The following is a 22914-nucleotide window of genomic DNA, read 5'->3' as shown; positions in this document are numbered from 1 at the left end:
TGAATCCAACAATACATGAAAAAATCATCCACCATGATCAAGTGAGATTTATTCCTGGGAAACAAGGGTGATTCAATGTTTTCAAATCAATCAACATTATATGTCATGTTAATAGGAGAAAGTATAAAAATCATATGATGCAGAAAAAGCATTTGACAAAGAACAGCATCCATTCATGATGAAAACCCTAACAGATTCAGAGGGAACATACCTCAACATAATAAAAGCTTCATATGAAAAACCCACAGCTAACATCATCCTCAATGATGAAAAACTGAGAGCTTCTCTCCTAAAGTCAGAAACAAGATAAGGATGTCCACTCTCACCACTTTTATTCATCATAGTAATGAAAGCCCTAGTCATAGCAATCAGACAAGATAAAGGTATAAAAGGCATCCAAATTGATAAGGAAGAAGAAAAACTTTCACTACTTGCAGATGACATGATTCTACATATAAAAAACTCTAAAGACTCCACAAAAAAACAAGAACTGATAAATGAATTCAGTAAGGTCAAAAGGTACAAAATCAATGTACAGAAATCAACTGCATTTCTATGCCCTAATAATGAAACAGAAAGAGAAATTAAGGAATCAATCCCATTTCCAATTGCACCAAAAATAATAAAATATCTAAGAGTAAACTTAAAGAGGTGAAAGACGGGGCGCCTGGGTGGCTCAGTGGGTTAAGCGTCCGACTTCGGCTCAGGTCACGATCTTGCAGTATGTGAGTTCGAGCCCTGCGTCGGGCTCTGTGCTGACTGCTCAGAGCCTGGAGCCTGTTTCCGATTCTGTGTCTCCCTCTCTCTCTGACCCTCCCCCGTTCATGCTCTGTCTCTCTCTGTCTCAAAAATAAATAAACGTTAAAAAAATTTAAAAAAAAGGAGGTGAAAGACTTGTACTCTGAAAACTATACAACATTGATGAGAGAAATTGAAGACAACAGAAACAATGGAAAGATATTCCATGCTCATGGATTGGAAGACCTGATATTGTTAAAATGTCCATACTACCCAAAGCAATCTACAGGTTTAATGCAATATTTGCAAAATATCAATAGCATTTTTCATGGAACAAAAAAATCCAAAAATTGTTATGGAACCACAAAAGGCCCTGGATAGCCAAAGCAATCTTGAAAAAGAACAAACCTGGAGGTATGATAATCCCAGATTTCAAGATATACTACAAAGCCATAGTAATCAAAACAGTATGGTACTGGCACAAAATAGACACATAGCTCAACAGAACAGGATAGAAATCCCAGAAATAAACCCACAATTGACAAAGGAGGCAAGAATATGCAATTGGGAAAACACAGTCTCTTCAATAAATGGTGTTGGGAAATTGGACAGCTACGTGCCAAAGAATGAAACTGGGCAACTTTCTTACACTATACAGAAAAATAAATTCAAAATGGATTAAGGCCCTAAATGTGAATCCTGAAACTATGAAAATCCTAGAAGAGAGCACAGGAAGTAATTTCTCTGACATTGGCCATGACATTTTTTTTTTACATATGTCTCATCAGTCAAGAAAAACAAAAGTGAAAAAACTATTGGTACTACATCAAAATAGAGAGCTTCTTCACAGCAAAGGAAAGAACCAACAAAACTAAAAGACAACCTACTGAATGGGAGAGGATATTTGTAAATGACTTATCTGATAAAGGGTTAGTGTCAAAAATATAACAAACTCCTACAACTCAACACCAAAATACAATAGTACAATTAAAAATGAGCAGAAGACATAAATAGACATTTCTCCAAAGAAGACACAGATAGCCAACAGACACATGAAAAGATGCTCAACGTCACTGATTAGCAGGGGAATACAAATTAAAACCGTAGTGAGATATGACCTCACCCCTTCTGAATGGTTACAATTAGAAATGCAAGAAACAAAAAGTGCTGGCAAGGATATGGAGAAAAAAGAACCCTCGTGAACTGTTGGTGCGAATACAAACTCATGCAGCCACTGTAAGACAGTATGGAGGTTCCTCAAAAAGTTAAAAATAGAACTACCCTATGATCCAGTCATCCCACTACTGAGTATTTACTGAAAAAGTACAAAAACACGAATTCAAATAGATACATGCACCCTTATGTTTATGGCAGCATTATTTACAATAGCCAAGATATGGCAACAGCCAAAGGATCCATTGATTGATGAGTGGATAAAGAAAATGTAGTATTTATACATATATATATATATATATATATATGTGTGTGTGTGTGTGTGTGTGTGTATACACACACACACATATATATACACATATAGCAGATATATACACATATATGTGTATATATATGTGTGTGTATACATATATATATACATGTATATATATATATGTATAAATACTACATTTTCTTTATCCACTCATCAATCAATGGATCCTTTGGCTGTTGCCATATCTTGGCTATTGTAAATAATGCTGCCATAAACATAAGGGTGCATGTATCTATTTGAATTAATGTTTTTGTATTTTGTGTATATGTGTGTGTGTGTGTGTGTGTGTGTGTAATGTAGTATGTAGTATCTATGGTTGTACTATATTCCATATATATGTATACATTGAATGAAATCTTGCCAATTGCAATGACATGAATGGACTTGGGGGTATAATGTTAAGTGAAATGTGTCAGTCAGAGAAAGAAAAATACCATATGATTTCATTCATATGTGAAATTTTAGAAACACAACAAACAAAAAATGGAAGAAAAGGAGAGAGGGAGACAAACCAAAAATAGACTCATAACTATAGAGCACAAACTGCAGGTTGCTGGAGGGGTATGGGAGGGTGGGGGATGGGTTAAATGGTGATAGGCATTAAGGAGGGCACTTGTGATGAGCACCAAGTGTTGTATGGAAGTGATCAATTACTAAATTCTACACCTAAAATTAATATTACTCTGTATGTTAACTAATTGGAATTTTAAAAAAATGAAACTGAAAAAAAAATTTAAGGAATTTTAATTAATACACATCTATATTAAACATATATTTGATATAGTAATTCACTGTTTAGTATTATTTAGCTTAAGCTAGGACATTTAAAGTTAAGTGCAATAATACAAAAAATAAACATGTAGTAATTCATTTTCATAGCATATCAGTAAATAAATGAGCACATTACTTGATTCTTAAAGAGAATGCCATTTTTAGTTTATTGTATACAAAATTAATTTCGAGTGGCTTACATGATTATATGTTTTAGGCTTATTCATTAATACTTTAGAAATTTTCTTAAAACATTTTTTATAATGTGTAGGAATAATAGTAACATCTAGAGAAGAAACAAGGAAAAATTATTAAAAGGTATTTTATGTCAAGAAACTTCTAGTTTACCTATATGTGTAGGTAGATAATAGTATATTAGTCACAACAAAGCAGGGGAAAATAATATATCCATGGTAAATTAACATTTATTAAGTTCATAATTGACAATAACTATTATATTTGTGGTTAAATTGATAGATGTGTACTGACAAAGAGGCTGGAGTTACACGGGATATAAAAGGAATTTATTTGACTGTTTTACAGCTACAAGTTCATAGAAAGCAATCAGAATTTTTTCCTTTCCATCATTTTCTCTTTATATTCCAGGCTTTTGAAATTTGTAGGATTATAAAAATTAACTTGCACTGGATTGTTTGCAATTAACCTACTCCAAAAGAACTGTCTATAAATTTTATGTCCTTTAAAAGAAACAAATAGAATTTGTATACTTTGAATCATATCACTACATCTCTGTTTCAAGAAGAATGCTTCAGTCTTCAATTATTGTATTCATTTCTCTTTTCTAGTGCTTGATTATTCACTTGATTTTTAAGGCCCAGTATTTTCTTGAAAAATCACAAAAGAATAAGACATTATCCACACTTCAAATGGCTCAGAGATAGTTACCTAATTACAGTAATAGTAGCAGGAGGAGTATGGAGAGAGAGAGCACAACTTTTGCAGCACATACTATATGGCAGGCATTTTGTTCAGATTTACAAATACTCTTTTATATACTCTTCATAAGTAAGTGATGTGTTACTTTTCTAACTGTAGAAATGTAGAAACTAAGAGAATAAAGGGTAAGCACCTTCCTCAAATTGTAGACCTAGTACTTGTGGCCCTAAATTTTGATAGCACACCCACTCAATGGCAAAAATGAGAAAAATGTGTAAGCAAGAGGCTGTGTTCACAGTATTTCATATATTCTACTTCTTTTTTTTTCTTTATTTGATCTTATGTTGAATAATTCATAAATACTCGTTTAACCCATACATGATCTTTAACATCTTTTTTAAGGAGCTTTATAATTATTAGTCATAACCTTTAACTTGATAACTCTGATTAATATATCGTTTATATTTTTAATCTGCATGAGATAAGTTTTATGTATACTGAGTCAACATATTGTGAGATATGCAGGTTACTTGTGCCTAATTAAATAGGGTATAGGAATAGATACAGAAACAAAAATCACAAAAAATACAAGTGGGTTTTTTTAAATATATTTTTTTAATGTTTATTTATGTATTTAGAGAGAGTGCAAGTAGGTGAGGGGCAGAGAGAGAGGGGGAGAGAGAATCCCATGTAGGCTCCGCACTGTCATTGCAGAGCCTGATGTGGGGCTCAATCTCATGAACCAAGAGATCATAACCTGAGCCAAAATCAAGAGTTGGCCATTTAACTGACTGAGCCACCCAGGTGCCCCAAAATAAAAGTGGTTTTAAAGAATTACTACAATAAAAGCCACATGTTGAAAGTAATCCTATAAATAATGGACACCCTAAGAAAATTTCAGCTTTTAAACTGTTCCTCTACCTGATTAAACTTACCATCAACTCTATTGTGAGACTTAACCAATGTTGACATAATAGGTTCAGATGAGACAATAGGCATCAGTTTTGAATTCATGAAGAAGGGTATTTAAATATGAACTTGACTCCAATATCTTTAACAATGCGAGTCTTTAGTAAGGGATTTTTTTTTGGAAAACAACTAGGATTACAGGACTGGTGCTTTTATAATACTGCCCCAGGTCATTTCTCAGGGGTATTAATCTTGGGATGAAAGGCAGGAGAAGTTACAGTCTTCTTTTAAGTATGTGTTATCAACTGTATTTGGGAGGTAAGAATTTGAACTCCTTGACAGAGATATTTCAGACACCGGCCTCTTTTATATCTACTCTTTGTGGCACTTATATTTAGAGTCTTTTAAAGCAGTGTAAAGGTTTTGTTTTTATTTATTTCCTCTTTTCTAAAACTTTTTCAGTTGGAGTATTTATTTAGCCAATTCACTATACTGAACTGGCTGTTATATGTGCGTTTGTCCATCATCTTACCATTTCTCTTACCTGTTCTGTTTTCTTTTTCTTCTTCTCTTCTTATAAATGAATCCAGCATGTTTTTACTCATTAACCTCTCCTTTCATTTGCTTGTTCATTACATATTCATTTAATTCTTTTTATTTGTTCTAGAATCACAATTCTCATATAGGACTTGTGAAAATCTTTCTTAGAATTATGTTTCTGTTTTCCATAATGCAAAGTCCTTCCAATACATGGTAGGCAATTAATACCTATCATATTTTGCTGTATTATTGTCATGTAATTAAATTCTGTATAGGTGTTGTCTATAAATAAACATTGTTATTGATTTAAACAGTCAATATTTATTTAGAATTACACAATTGCACCTCATGGTGTTCTTTGTTCTTTCTTGAATTACTGTATTTCCATATGTGATCATTCTCTTTCTCTCTGAAAATAAAATAGGTTTGATTTTTATATTTGACGAAAATCTCCTGGGAATAATTTCTATTATTTTTAGTTTGTATAAAATCCAAACTTTTATTTTAAAGAATCTTTTTCTTGGCTATAGATTTCAAGCTGTTAAGTTTTCTGTTGTTGTTGTTTTTCTGAACTTTAAAGGTATAATTTTATTTTTCTCTTGGTTTCTGTCATTTCTGCTATTAATCTAAGTTGTCAATGTTATTTTTGCTCTATTTTTTTATTCCTTCAATTTTATCAATGCTCTGGTGTAATTTTCTTCATTTTTTTTTAGGTTTCACTGAGCTTTGAAAATTAATGTTTTATTATTTTCATCATTTTCAAGATATTTTCACATATTTTTTGTAAAATTGCTATTAAGCCATTCTACGCCCTCACCCAGTAGGATTCTAGTTATATGTACATTAAACTTTTGTTAACACTGTATATCAAATATCTATTTTTTTCCTGCATTTTGCTTCTTTTATGTATTTCAGTTTTCATATATTCTAATGACTGTCTTTAGTTTTTCTAATCCTTTCTTCTGTTATGACAAATCTGTTATTAAATCAATACATTAGTTTTTTAATGAACAATAAAATTGCATAAATTTAACGTGTACAACATGATGATTTAATATACATATACAAAATGAAGTGATTACTACAGTGAAGCTAATTAATATGTCTTTCTCTCACATGGTTACTAATTTCTTGCATGTGACGAAATCCACTCTCTTACTAAATTTTTTATATTCAACATAGTTTTATTAATTATAGTCTCCAATGCTTTATGTTAGATCTGTAGACTTATTAATCCTACATAATTGCAACTTTGTACCCTTTGATAAACATTTCCCCATTTTTCCTACCTCCTCATCTAGTAGCCCCCATTCTTAATTTTACTTGTATTTTCTATTCTAAATTTTCTATGTGACTCTTTCATGTCCCTTTTCATTATCTTATAAGCTTCTCAATTCACTGTATTTCCTTGAACACGTTTCTCAACTTTTTAAGACTCTCTGATATATCCAATATTTAGATGGCCTTGGTTGTTTTTGTTTATTGCTGTTTTTTCTTAGTTTTATTGTCTATGTCTTCTGTTTTCCATCATTTGGTCTTCTCTTTTGGCGTTCCTGGTGAGTTTTAATTGACTGATGTATTTTGCGTATAAACAGTTATTAATTCTTAGGTTTTAGTAGATGATAGAATCTTGGAAAATCATCATGATGAGATTGAATGTAGTGTTTTATGATTTGTTAAAATTGACTTATTGGCCAATTTATTTCCTACCTCTAGAAATCTCTGATCTTCTGCAGCCCTTCTATATTCTCATCTGAAAGAAAGTTTCTAGAATTACCAGAGATCCTGGAAATTGCCATCTCTAAATTCTAAATTTAGAGCTCTAAATTCTGCCTTTTCAGAATGTCAAAATTGCTGAAATCTGTGCTCAGCGTTTAGCCTCCAAGATGTTTTTGTTTACTTCTTTTCTTTTTAATTTAATTTAATTTAATTTAATTTAATTTAATTTATTTATTTTTTATTTTTAGATTTTATTTAAATCCAAGTTAGTTAACATATAGTATAATAATTTCAAGAGGTAGAATTTAGTGATTCATCACTTATACCCAGTGTTCCTCTCAACAAGTGTCCTCCTTAATGCCCATCATCCATTTAAACCATACCCACACCCAACACCCCTCCAGCAACCCTCAGTTTGTTCTCTGTATTTAAGAGTCTCTTATGGTTTTCCTCCTTCTATCCTTTTATCTTATTTTATACCTCTCTAACACAGGAGTCAAGAAAGTCCTGAAAATGAAATTGCACTTGAAATTTTAGTCACACTTTTCTAGAGACCACTTCAAGTCCTAGTTGCTTTGGGAGCTCTGACCTCCAACTATTTTTTTCAACTCCCTATCAGATTGTTGCAGGTCTCAGTTACTACTTCCTCATTGATCCCTGTTCTCTGAACCACACATTGGCAAAAACCTTGATGAAAACGTGAAGTAGGATGTGGAAGTCATTGTGGTACTCCACTCTTCTTTCTGGGATTTTTAGACACTTAAGTCATAAATGGCTTGGTTTTTCTCTGAGACTCTCAGGTTTTTCATAATTTAATTCAGATATTATAATTATTTGGGTTGGACGGCTCATTCAATACTGGCTTCTTTGTCATGGCTGAAAGCATAATTTTCTTGAACCCAAATTTTTGTCACCTGAACCTTTTGAGATTGCTGAGTGCTTTCCTTATTTTCTCAGAATCACAGGGCAATTTAGTCTGAGGGGCAAATAACAATAATCCAATCAGAGACTAATTTGAGTCTGAGATCATTATTTATACGACCTGATTTCTTTCCAGTTGCCATTATTTCTAGTTATTAGCTCTGCATATTTCAACTGAAAGCCTACGGTGCAGCCTATGGATTCTTTATGTTGATATGACAAGAACTTCAATTTTCATCACTGCTATAGAGTGCAACTGCAAAATGCTGTAATCAGTTCCACAGATTCTTTATAAAAATTTTTTGATGTTTTTTTAAAATTTATTTTTGACAGAGATGGAAAGAGAGGGAGAGAGAGACAGAGCATGAATGGGGGGAGGGGCAGAGAGAGGGAGACACAGAATCCGAAGCCGGATCCAGGCTCCGAGCTGTCAGCACAGAGCCCGTGGTGGAACTCAAACTCATGGACTGCGAGATCATGACCTGAGCCGAAGTCAGACGCTCAACCGACTGAGCCACCCAGGCGCCCCATCAGTTCCACAGATTCTTAACCACCACTTTTGATTTGCTTTAAGATAAAAGGTGGCTCTAAATTTAATGCTTATCTTTTCATAATTTCATTCCCAAATCTGTCAAAGTTTGTTTGTATCTCTAAATAACTTCAAGGATAGATAGATAGATAGATGATAGATAGATAGATGATAGATAGATGGATGATAGATAGATAATATTTGACTTATGATGAGGTTATGTCCCAATAGACACAGTGTAAGCTGAAAATATCATAAGTCAGAAATGCATTTACTCTATGAAACATTATAGCTTAGCCCAACCTAATTTAAATGTGCTCAGAACAATTACATTAACCTATAGCTGCGCAACATCATCTAACACAAAGCCTGTTTTATAATATAGTGTTGAAGATCTTGTGTACTTTATTGAACACTGTACTCAAAGTGAAAAACAGCCTGGCTGTATGCATACAGAATGGTTGTTAAGTATATGGGTTGTTTACGCTCATGTGACTGACTGGAAGCTGTGGTTTCCTGCTGCTGCCAGGTATCATGAAAGAATATTTACCACATATTGCTAGTCCAGGGAAAGACAAAATTCAATATTAAAAGTATGGTTTCTATTGAATGTGTGTCGGTTTTTTAGGATTGTAAGTTAAAAACTCATATGTCAGAGGTACCTGGGTGGTTCAGTCGAACTATCTGACTCTTGGTTTCAGCTCAGGTCATGATCTGACTCTTTGTTTGTTTGAGCCCCTGTGTCAGGCTCCTTGCTGACAGTGCAGAGCTTGCTTGGGATTCTCTCTCTTTCTCTCTCCCCCTCCCCTGCTCATTCCCCACCCCCTCTCTCTTTCTCTCTCTCAAAATAAATAAATAAACTTAAAAATAAATCTTAAGTGAACTGTTGTAAATCAGGGACCATGTGGGGTGTGTGTGTGTGTGTGTGTGTGTGTGTGTGTGTGTTAATATGTGGTTAATATCTTGGCTTTTTTCAGAAGGAAGTTTGTCAAATAAAAGGTAATAATTCTCTATAGTGGAAAACAGAGCTCTCTCCAGCCACTTTTGAATAAACATTGCAACTACTATAGCTAATTTAAACTTCACAGATTTTCATTTTAAGTATAATTTAATTTCAAGTAAACAACAATGTTAATCTCTCAAGTTTACAAGATAAAATCATGTTGACACATATAGAACAAAATAAATATTGGAGACTTTTTATTTTATACTACGAACATTTCATAAATTTTAGTTACAATTTGTCACCTACAATATCCTTGCAACAAATTAAGCACATCCTTTTTTCAGTTAGAGTTCATCTTATTTCCATGAAAACACATGAATAACAAATAATTCTAATTTAGCAAGTTATGAGCATATTATACAGCATCAAAATTCTGCAATATTATTACTTTGGCATTTTTTTCATTAAGTGAAAGATTTGTATTTCCTATGAAAAGTATGATTAGGAAACATCAAATATATTTTGCATCTCTGTCTCGAATGAAATAGAATTACAGTACTGTTAAGGAGCAACTGAATTATGTTTACTTTCATCCCAGATGTACTGTTGAAAATTATAAGAAGAAAATTTATGTGTGTATGTTTCAAAAGAAATACACTCTGCTCCTTACAGAATTGTCAAGCTCTTCCTAAAGAACTCTGTGGGGAAATTATGGTTCTTATTCATATCGCCTAGATTTTATCACAATTTTTGTTTACATCTGATAATATGCAACTAGTGGTATTTTGCATTAATGCAGAAGGTCAAGAATGTAGAATTCCAGGGCTGGACCATTGCCTTCATTTTCTTGAAGGCTTAAGATCTACTTTGTATGGGTAGATCAGTGTGACCTTACCATAATGAGACTGAAACACCTTCGACAATAGATATGTGCTTGCATTCTGTACAATGATTTTTTAAAAGACCATTATCATTTATTAGCCACTTACAATGTTCAGGCTCTCTTTAAGGAACTTCAAATCTACTAGCATACTTTCTCCTCAAAATAGCTTTAGAAAGTATTATTATCCTTGTTAGAGTTTTAAGAAAATTGAGACACTGACATGTGAGGCTTGGGTCATACAGTTAGTAAGTGGTTAATCCATGATTCAAAATCAGACAGTCTGACTTGAGGCCATGCTCTTAACTACCACATTAAAATGTCTACTTAGGGGCGCCTAGGTGGCTCAGTTGGCTAAGTGTCCGACTCTTGGTTTCTGCTTAGGTCATGATCTCACGGTTTGTGAATTCAAGTCCTACATTTGACTCTGTGCTGACGGTGCGGAGCCTGCTTGAGCCTGCTTGGGATTCTCTCTTTCTCCCTCTTCTGTCTGCCCCTCCCCCACTTGCTCTCTCACACTCTCTCAAAACAAATAAACTTTTTTTAAAAAAGCCTATTTAGATTACTTACTGAATTGTCTAGTTAACCATTTAGAGTATAAAGGCAATGTGTGAAATCACCTATTAGACTATTTTGCCAGATGATAAACATCTGTTTTATGGTATACTAATTTGGATCCCTCAATGACAAGTGACAGAAGTGTGCTCTATTAACATAAGAAAATGAGGAATTTATTGAAAGGATGTGTAATACCTCAAAGAATTTGAGGGTAATTTGAAGAGCATTATAGAAGAAATGGCAATAACCAAGGCATCAGTAGGGTCTAATTAACAAACATTAGTGGAGAATTTCTTTAGAGTACGCAGAGGCATCTATTTTCTGTCTTTACATTATTGCTCAGAATTCAGATTTCGGTGAGAACTAATATTACTGACATATGACTAATATAACTTGGGCCAAACAGAAGCAGTAAGGAAGGCAGTTAATTAACTATTGTTGTTCTAGGAAGATTGTGTCTATGAGAAAAATCTCATTTTCCAGTTTTTTTTTTTTGTTTGTTTGTTTTTTTTGTCATGCTGTTTCTAGAAAGGTGAAGAATGAATACTGGGAAGGTGAAAGTATCTAAGATTCATTTCATAAAATGAATGCTTCAACACAGGGTTTGAAGAACTATTTGGCTACAGTTGTATCCTACACATAATAGATTATCACCCACAGTTTTGACTTGTTGGGTCAACTAGAGTGTCCTTTTTTTAATTGCATAATTATTTTTTTTAACATAACACACAATTTGGATTTGTCTTTCTAATATTTTTGTATCTCTTACAATCTCTGTTTTATTATCAGTTAGTAATTATAATAGTAAAAGTTATAATTATAATTATATAGTATATAACATTATATAGTATTATATAGTAAAAATATATAATAGTGAAAATGACAACCATTAAAAATATTTGCATTTACCCTTTGTTTAAAAATATTTTCTATTAGTCATATAACTCATGTTAGACTCTGTAGTCTGTAGGTAAATTCTAAAAAGGTACAGAGGAGATTATAATATATAAGTTAATTAAGAGCTTTTTTGTATTTTTAATAATTTATAATCATTTGCAGTATCAGATTCGTGACTTGAAATTATAAAACAAAAACAAATTGACTTCCATGCAAGTAAAAAGTCAATTATTTACTAATTTAAAAATAACATCATTTCACTGTACTCAAGAATAATGAGATTATGGGAACTTGGAATTTATATAAACTCTGATGAATAGCAAATATTACTGCAATTTCCATATTATTTTATTCATTGTCATTATATAATTTATTATTCTAAACAGGAAATTTTTGAGTCTGAAAGCATTGCGCTTGTGTTACAGATCCTTTATTGGCCTTAAAAGAGAGTAAGAGTTTTTTTAAAGTTTACTTATTTATTTTGAGAGTGTGTGTGTGTGTGTGTGTGTGTGTGTGTGAGTGGGGGTGGGGAGCAGTACAGAAAGAGAGAGAGAGAGACAGAGAGAATCCTAAGTAGGCTCTGGGCTGACAGCGCAGAGCCTGCAGGGGCTTGAACTCACAAACTGTGAGATCATGACCTGAGCTGAAACCAAGAATCAGATGCTTAACCAACTGAGCCTCCCAGGAGCCCCTAGAGGGTAAGATTTTTATAAGTCACAAGAAGAGATTTGAGATAAAGAACTGTGAAAAGTGAAATATCTGAAATTATAGAGAACATTGGCATAGTCAGAGAACAGAGAGTATTAGCAAGGCTAAATATAGTGATAGTAATAGAATTAGTGTGGGAGAATAGAAAGAATCTAATATAAGAGGCTAGTATCTGCATCTGGCTGCCTTAGAGAGTTGTTCTATTTCATTATCCATTTAGAAACTGTCATGGTTAGTAATATTCTTCATTACCTTCTGTATGTATCAGTCCACTAAGTAAAATTTTATAACACTTTTGTCATAGGACAGCTATATGTTTTATTTAGACATCTCATACATATGATTTATAGGAATTTAATATCTGTGTTATCTATTAACGTTATACAATATTCAGGAATCAGTGAAAGCCTAAATGGACTGAAATGTGTCCTAGGTGACAAGATTTTGAGACATCTTGGTGAAAAAGTTTGGAGAGTGTCCATCCCTAAATGTTAGGTAAAGATACTATTTGCATGTATGTTCTTCCCAATATCTCTTCTCATAACTTGCAATGGCAAGCCAATTGTCAAGTCAGTGTGAGGAAGGAATAGACTGAAAAGCATATCATGAAACGAGATAGCATCGACCCAAATTCATTAAAAAAAAAACTTCTCTTTTGAATTGGGTCCCTGAGATTAATAAATATTCCTGGGAATCCAGCAGACAGAGGAAAAAGTGAAGGAGTAATAGAGGCTGCCCAGAGCAAAAGGAACATGAATTACAATAACAGTAATCGTTTAGCATACACTTGAAAATTTAAATTTAGGATAAATTCTAGAGAATCCTGTTCCACATTCAAATAAGTTTTTAACATATCAGTAGACACCTGGGTATCTCTGGGAGTTTTGGTAGAATAATAACAGGATGAAATTTTACTTAAAGAATATTAATGTGGCAGCAGTGTAATAGGAAGATTGAACAGGGAAGCTGGGAGTTGAAGCCAGAATGAAGAATTAGAGTCACTCATAGATTGCATCATTTTAAATTGTTGTTTCTGAGGATGCAAATGTTCAAACATTGGCACTTTCATATGGATTTCTAGACATGATGTAATAGGGTACTAAAGTGATATTATTGAGAGAATAGAATAAAAGAGATAGATGTAAAAAAATCATTGTCAATTTTAAGGATCTTACTTCAGTAAAGTAACAGAGTATGAATCCAAATGCTTTTTGGAGCTTCCTAGGTATGAACAGAACATCTTACAGTTATTGTTCACTGAGTACTCAAGATAAGCCCAATACTGCTACAAGTATCTTACATAGATGAGCTCATGGAATTATTACAACAACCTTAAGAGACAGGTACTATTATCATACTCATTCAATAAGTTAGGAAACAGAGGCACAGAGAAAATCTCTAACTTGCCCAAGGTAGCCCAGGTAAGATGCAGGACCAGTATTTGAATCCCAGGTGAAACTATAGCTTTGATTAGCTAAAATACACTGGATTAAGTTCCAAAATCATCTAGTCCACATAGAGCATTGAATGCATGGTTTTGTTTTGTTTTGTTTTGTTTTGGCAAGTAAAAAAGTAATAATTAAAAATAGGACCTAGATTAAATAAAACAAAAAAGTAGATGAAATCTCATTTTCATTCCTAGAAACTCTCAAATTTAACTTAAATCTCAGGATCCTAACACCCTTAATTTATCATTGGTACTTCCACTCAGTTCTCAGCAATTATTCTTCAAATCTACTAAATCTTATTAAAGTCTGTGCCATATTTTCTCTCATTTCAAGCTCTGCCTTCTGTGACCAAACACATAAATTAATTAAAGCTATATTTTTAATGTTCATAATGGCTTCCTTTATTTCTTTATGGAGAATAATTTGCTTTGTAATTTGGCTTTGTTGGCCTTAACTTAATGAAGTAATCTGTCTATAAACTTGATAAGACATATCCACGTCACTTACAAAATTGTCAAATCTTACAATAAAGATGACTGACATGTCCTTGTAAATTCTACACCCTAGTATTGAACTTTCTCAAATTTTAAAACAAGTCTTTGTAAGTATATAGTTATAGCATTAGACAGATAACTGAAGGAAAAAAAAACAAAAATAAAGAACAACATAAACAGAAATTTTTCAGTTATTATAGAATTTAGCTTTTCTAATGTTCTATGAAACACATTCATAAATTAAGGCATAATTTATACGTGAAGCATATTTATAGCTAGGAAATTCATAAATATTTCTCAGCTTGAAAACAATTTTCATAAGTTAATTAATCTTTAATCAGATATAGAAACAATAGAGTCCTTAAGCATATCAAGAAAAAAATTCTAGTTAAAAAAATACAATACTTCTTTTCCAGTGATTAAATTAATTGCTAAAAACTCCAGTTTACATGGGTAATGTAACAATTTTAGGTATATTCACACACACACACACACACACACACACACACACACACACAGAAAATGACCAGGTAAGGATCTCAACATTGTGTTACTCTGTCCTTTTTCTCTAGGTAACATGTGTTCTTCTGCCTCTTAGTTTCTCTTTAGTTATGGTATTTTCTTCTGTTCATTAATTGTTTTAATGTTTATTTATTTATTTTGAGAGAGAGAGCAAGTGGGAAAGGGGCAAAGAGAGAGGGAAAGAAAGAATCCCAAGCAGACTCTACGCTGTCAGCACAAAGCCCCAGGCAGGGCTCAATCTCATGAACAGCGAGATCATGACCTGAGCGAATATCAACAGTGGAATGATTAACCGACTGAGCCACCCACCTGCCCCTCTTCTATTCATTTAATCATACATCTGTATACAGCTTCTTATGAGTTTCTTCATTTCTTAATTTAGCTTTGTTTTCTTCCAATATTCATTCCTCTATAACTTACTTCAAATTCTAGAAATTTGCCCCATAGTGTTTATATGTTTCATGTCCTTAGCTGAAGAAATAATATTTTGCAATCTCAATGTTTTGTGGGGTAGGAGGCAGGAAATGAGCTTCTTTTTATTTACTTAGCTCCCAGCTATGATTAAACTAGATAAGCTGAGAATAAAGTCCCTATACCTTTATTAATATCTTTCTTTAAACTGTGGAATGTATAATGTAATCATATATCTATAGTTACAAAACTCAATATTTGTTTACTGCTTTAGAATTTGTAAGATTTTCACATATAATTTTCTTATAATTTTTTACAACAAAGAAATGTGGACCACTCCTCTCCGCCCAATGTTCCCTCCATAATTTTTTCTATTATTATTTTCAAATAAATTTTATCATCTAATATGTTGATTCTTATCTATTATATCCATTTCCTTTTTGATTTTGTTTATTTGGTCCCTCTCTACTCCTATCCCACTAATGAATTAAGATTTTTGAGAACAAGTATTTTGTTTTGTTTAGTGCTATGTCTGCAACATCCAGAACATTTAATGGAACATAGCTGGACATCAATAAATTATGGCTGAATAAATATAAAATGAAATTATCCCAAATTTGACTTCATAAGTGAAGAAAAATTAAGGATATAGATTTTTCCAAAATATATAGAGCTATTAGTACAAAGACAGTATTTGACTCATGTTTCCTGCTTCCAAATCCAAAGTCCTTCCAATAAATTTAATTGGAATAAACATCTATTGATTGTTTCCCATTTACATGATTGAACATGTGTTTTTCAAGAAGGTAAAAGGAATCTCTAGTTAACAAAAGCATTCAAAAGAAAAAGGGAAATTATTCTAGAGTGTTATTTTCTGGGGTTATTATTTATTTGTTTATTTTACTTCTAGAGAAGATTCCACAATTACTGAGAAATTGAGAGTCATCTAAATAAAGCATCCCAAATTAAAATATATAGCATTAAAATATTGAAAAAGAGAAACCCCTGAGATTCTTTGAAATGACAAGTAGAACATAATTTCCAGCAATGGGTTGTCAGTTCCCTATAAATGCAAAGCCTTTCTTTTTTATAAGTGCTAAGTTGCTACAGAAACTCTTATAAAATAAAACTCAAATAAGAAAAGTATCTGAGACAATGAGCTGTAGTTTTAGTAGGGAACTTACAGTGAATTGGATGTAGTTTAACATTTTATAATCAATGAAAACAGAAAATCATGTACATAGTGCAATTTACTAAGTTGAAACAATGTGACTAAATTATATGTAAAATGAACATATTTTGAAAGAAATGACAAATGTCATTCAGACACTCTTCAGCATGTAACTGCAAAGGAAGTACCCAGCTCATAATTTGGGAAAAATCTCTATATAGTTTTCAATAAGTAGATCCTTCACAACCTGCTGAGTTTAACATTACCATACTATTTTACTATAGATAGAAAAAAAAGCATTAAAAAAAAGCTAATATTCAAGATTTTTGAATTTTTACATACTAATTTTAATTATAATGTTTATAAATATTATCATTTTGAGATATAGTTTAGAAATTACTTTTAAGTTTAGATCATATATTGCTCATAAGAATAGGTGTTTTATATTATTATGAGTCTTATGAATGAATAGAAGTTTATTTTAGTCAAAATTCCAAATCTTGGATAACAGAGAATGTCAAAATATCATGATCAAATTTACTTTTTAAAGCCAAGTGTTCATGATTCTTTGAAATAATATTATGATGTTTTCAAGTGAATTAATTATGGTTGCCTTAAAAGAGCAGTGTTTTATTTTCTTTCTTTTTTTAATAGTCATAGAAGAATTTTACTGTTCTCAAGTTTAGCTAACTGAAAAATAAAATTAGTTGTCGACTAATCATTCAGTAGAAGATCTGAACCACCTCTTTTTCGTGTTGTTTTTCCTGTAGTTACAGAACTTGGAAAATGAAGAGTATTTCAGAAAATAAACTAATGGAATAATACTCCAATCCCTGGTGAACATTAGTATTGAAGCATATTTTGTCTGGTGCTAAGTGTAGGGATGGATGTAGGAAGGGTACTCTAAGAGGAAGATATAATATTTTTGGCATATTGTAATTACTTGCAAAGGGAAAAGCAAATATCGCATATATAATTTTTTCTAACCTTAATGCCTGTTTTTTTGTTCAAATAAAACCTGCAAATAGCAGTTGTATGATTTTATGGAAATAAATTTGCTTTTGAATGCATCTTCAGGGCAGCCACTTTTTTCTTCTATGTTACTTTTTTTATAAAGAAGTAAGAACAGGTAACATTTGTTGAATGGCTACTGTGTATCAGGCATTTTCCTAAGCTTGTCATGTATTTGAACTCATTTAAACCACATGACAGCCATATTCAGTGGAAGCGATTTAGTCCCCCAGTTTTCTCATGGAGGTAGTAAATACCTTCTTTTGATCACACTGATAACATGGCAGAATGAAGTTAGGAATTAATATCAGGAATTTCAAAGCCAAAGGTTAAAAAACACTTACATCAAGACACCTTGAAGCATTAAGATGAATATTCTTATTAGCCATGGTTTTTTATAACTGTTCTTTAATATTTTATATGCATATGAATTTATTTTAAAATGCGCATTCCTCTGAGAACCTTCAACATGTTTTTAGTACCCTAGTTTGAAGCCAGCAATTATATCATGATAGAATATTTTGAAAAATTATTGTTATTTCTGGCACATTTGAAAATTATTTTCTATTTTATTCAGTTACTTTACTTCCCAAATAATGCCAGACTACATTGCCCTTGTAACAAATGTAAATACTGAAAATGAGATAACGCCCTTCTGCTTACCTTGGTTCACTCATTTAAGTTATATACTACGAAGTGGCATTGCAGTATTATGGGATTTTATACAGATGAGAATAAATTGAACTCATATGTTACTGTGATAATTTTTGTTTACATTAGATATCAACATTTAAATCTTTTCCAAACTTTTAAATGTGATGCTAATTATGATTTGAAGAATATAACTGGCATGGGCTTTTTTTTTTTTTTTGGATGTCTGATTTTATTTGTTACCCTTAGAAAATCTTTCCTCCCCCACTGAACTCAGACTCAGAGGTGGAAGCTTTCAGACAGGACAGCCTTTGTCTCTTGCCAATCTGTTCCTGGTGTTTTTTCTTTGGCCTCCTTCATTCTCTTGCCCAAAGGTTTAGCATATTCTGCAGCCTCTTCCTTATTTTTCTTAGTACATTGTTTCTTCAGAGCAACACACGGATGTTACATGGAGTAACAATACGCTGAATTTTGGGTGCTTGGTTGTAGGCTTCTTATCTTTATTTGGGGGCTTTCTTACAACATATTGGCAGACATCATCTTAGATTGAAAAGTTTGCAGATTCTTTTTCTCCCCTTTTAACAACGACCAAATTGAGAACACTGAGATTGACATCCATAATGCAACCCCAAGCAGATTTGTGCTTTCTTTGTCCAGGCCTCCTTGGTCAGTAGCAGGAATGCACCTTACTCAGCAGCCGGCGGACATGGCCATGGGTCTAGATACCCTGCTTCATGGAGAAGTCTTGTTTGTCATTGCCATCACTGATTCAGACCTCATAACCCTTCCATTCTTTACCCAGAGCATCAGCAGCAACTTCTGTGGCCATGTACTTCCATAAATTGTATAAATTTTGAGTTCATCATCCACTTCAGTAAGTTTCTGGAAGGCTGTAGCTGGGAAAGAAATGTTCAGCTTCATCCTAGAACAGATTACCACCTCCAAGGTGCCACAAGATGAAGACATGCATGGGCTTCCTTCTGATATATTTTGGAAACAAGGTGTATTTGTAAAAGCCACCCATTCATATATTTTGTTCAACTTCTTTTGGAAGTTTTTTTTTCCTTTTCCTTTTTCACTTTGTAGAAATATTTGATGCATTCTGCATAGAATTTTTATATATTCGTTGGACACATTTTCTTCTAGGCTTTTAGTTATATATATTTCATTTGTAAAATATCTTTTTTTTTTTAATTTTTTTTTCAACGTTTATTCATTTTTGGGACAGAGAGAGACAGAGCATGAACGGGGGAGGGGCAGAGAGAGAGGGAGACACAGAATCAGAAACAAGCTCCAGGCTCTGAGCCATCAGCCCAGAGCCCGACGCGGGGCTCGAACTCACGGACCGCGAGATCGTGACCTGGCTGAAGTCGGAAGCTTAACCGACTGCGCCACCCAGGCGCCCCTGTAAAATATCTTTTGAAGTATAGAAGTATTGATTATTTGACTTGTTAGTTTTCTTTAGTCGAATTGATCAATCTTTTTTTGTTTTAATGAGAGCAGGGATAAGGTCTCTCATGTTTACAAATTCCTAGTATTTATACTAGACTTCAGAACAAATTAAACTTGCAAAACGTATTTTATGAGAAAAATAATAAATTATCCTATAATATTATAGATTTACATTTTTCCTTTTTTAATGTTTATTTCTTTATTTTGAGAGAGAGAGAACACAAACAAGGGAGTGGCAGAGAGAGGAGAGAGAGAATACCAAGCAGGTTCAGTGCTGTCAGCACAGCGCCCGATGTGGAGCTCAATCCCATGAACCATGAGACCATGACCTGAGCCAAGATCAGAATCAGGGACTTAACCAACTGAGCCACCCAGGCACGGCTATAGTTTTACATTTTTCAAACTTTTTTGTTTTTAAGTTAATTTGATTTTATTTTTGATAACAGTGTGAAATAGGATCATTTCCCCCAAATAGGTCCTCTCATACAATTTTATGAATAAAAAATCATTTACCTACAGATTGATAACACTATTACACACAATTTCATTTGTCAAAGAAAAATTATACTGTATAAGTTAAACAGGGAAGAGAGACTTAAAGAGGGAGACTTTATTTAGAAAAGAAGGCAAAGCAATAAAGGAGAGAAACTGAATCCAACCTCCACTGAAACAAAAGGCAGAAGTTTTTAAGCACTGAAGTGAGTTAGTGGAAAAGAACTGGAAGACATTAGGGGAGAAATTGGTCAATGTAATTAGGCCAATGTGTTTGCTAATTGGTGCTTACTGAAATAAGGCTCCTATCCACCCACAATGACTGAGAGACAGGGGCTCCATCTCTCTTGATGACCACATTTCATAGGGATACCTCCCAGGTCCTCAAGAAAGGCATTTCTGGGTTGTAAATTTTGAAAAAAAAAATACATCTCAAGGAGCAGAGAAAGAATTTAAAAATTTTCTGATGTAAATGTTCTGAGAAAAGGGAGATCAGGATCCTAGATTCAAGAAGAAACCTGTAGAAAGTATAGTCAAGCTGAGGAGAATGTTGCAGCTGTCTTGGTCACATTATAAATTAAATCTCTTTCTGGACTCTATTCTGTCACATTAATAAAAGTGTTTATTTCTGAATCACTTCTCATTAATTACTATTGCTGCTGATACTTTACCATCCAGACATCAAAAACTCCTTTTTGTTTCCTTCTTTTTATCAAACTCTTTTTTTGACAATTTTCTTGTTGAAACGAGTTTAATTCCAGTTTGTAAAGTTCTCTGAAAGATTGTGTTGAGCGCTGCATTGAGTATAAAAGACACTGATGCTCCCTTTATACAAATTCCATTCTTCTCTTATTCCATGCTAAAACCCACCATTTTTCCCAATACAATAATATACTCTGTTAAAGAGAAAAGGCAAAACATTTGTCAGTGTCAGATAAATGCTGGCCAGTGATTAGTAAGTGAAATTCCACTGAAAGTATCTGGGATAATTTTGTTTTGTCAGTCTGGGTTCTACTGCTTCCTTATCATTACTTCACTATTTTTTTTCCTTGCCAGGAAGGCAGGAGAGAAGTTGATGTTGGAATGAACATCAGCAGTCAGAGTGGAACCACCCAAAGATTCACACCACTACATCTACTCACATTTTGTTCCCAGCTGTTAACCTAAAAATTATTTATGCTCCACCCAAAACCAAACCCTTCCATATGTGCCCTGGATTATAACCTCTTTCATCAGCATGAGGACATCAATGAAAAAACACTCTTTTTCATACATAGGTTTATGAATATATATATATATATATTCATATATTCATATACCTATTATATACATATTATACCTATTATATATATATATGTATATATATAGGTATATATATATTATATACCTATTATACCTATTATATAGTATATATATTCATATAACTATTATATATATACATATATATACACACACACACACATATATATATATATATAATAGGTATAGGTATAAGTATAGGTATAGGTATAGGTATAGGTATAGGTATAGGTATAGGTATAGGTATATTTTCCCCAACTATGGCTATAATTATTTGATTCCCCTTGAGCAAAACACATGTCAAAAAAAAATAAAATAATTATGTAATTTTATTAGCATCAATACTTTCCCCATTCCTGCCTAACTCAACACCAATCTTTCAACTTCACCACATTATAAAGACTGTGTAACTTATCAAAATACCAATTAATCAATGCCACTAAAACTAAAGTCAATTCTCTTAATTTTTTGCACGATATCTCAAGAATACTTGATACAGTCCTTAAATCTATTCATTTCTTTTTCAGGTCATTTTATTCTCTTAGTTTTCCTTTTAATTCAGTAGATACTCCTTTAAAAAGATTTGTTTTGGTTTCTCCTCTTCTATACAACCTTATATTGTTACACTATTTCAGAGCTCCATTCTTTTTTTTATTTTTATTTTTTAAGATTTATTTATTTTTGAGACAGAGAGAGAGAGAGAGAGAGAGAGAGAGAGAGAGAGAGAGAGAGCATGAAAAGGGAGGGTCAGAGAAGGATGGAGACACAGAATCTGAAACAGTCTCCAGGCTCTGAGCTGTCAGCACAGAGCCCGACGCGGGGCTCGAACCCACAGACCCCGAGATCATGACCTGAGCCAAAGTCGGACGCTTAACCGACTGAGCCACCCAGGCACCCCTCAGAGCTCCATTCTTAATCCTTCCTTCTACCTGCATGTATTTCTTGTAGATAAGTTTCTGTACTAAGACTTTAAATGACATCTGTATAATCATGACCTCCACATTTATCTCTACTATAGACAGTCCCAGACTTGTATATGTATCTCCTTACTTGAGTTTTGTCTAACGAGTGTCAGAGTGAATTCCTGACCTACCCTGACACTACCCAGCATCCTATCTCAGTTGATGGCAACTCTGTCCTTCAAATTGATTACACAATAATTTGGAGTCATTGAGATTTCTAACTTACATTTACAGAGCTACAACCAGCCCTCAAAAGGATTCTGTTTATCTTCAAAATATGCTTCTGCTGAGATTAATGCCAGAGAAAGATAGAAGGAAACTGGGATATTGATCTTTTCATGGAACAGCTTCACAAATCATTATAGGCTCTGTCCAGAATTTTTGAATGAATAAACTCTGATTTTGTTATGTTACTGTGAACACATGTATATCATAAGTCATCAAATTTAATCTTAAGTGAAATAGAGAATTGTTTTCTGTACAATATTTAGTGTATCCTTCC

The sequence above is a fragment of the Prionailurus bengalensis genome, chromosome A1, assembly GCF_016509475.1.
Source record: "Prionailurus bengalensis isolate Pbe53 chromosome A1, Fcat_Pben_1.1_paternal_pri, whole genome shotgun sequence".
NCBI classification, from domain to species: Eukaryota; Metazoa; Chordata; class Mammalia; order Carnivora; family Felidae; genus Prionailurus; species Prionailurus bengalensis.
This window is presented reverse-complemented; position numbering follows the sequence as displayed.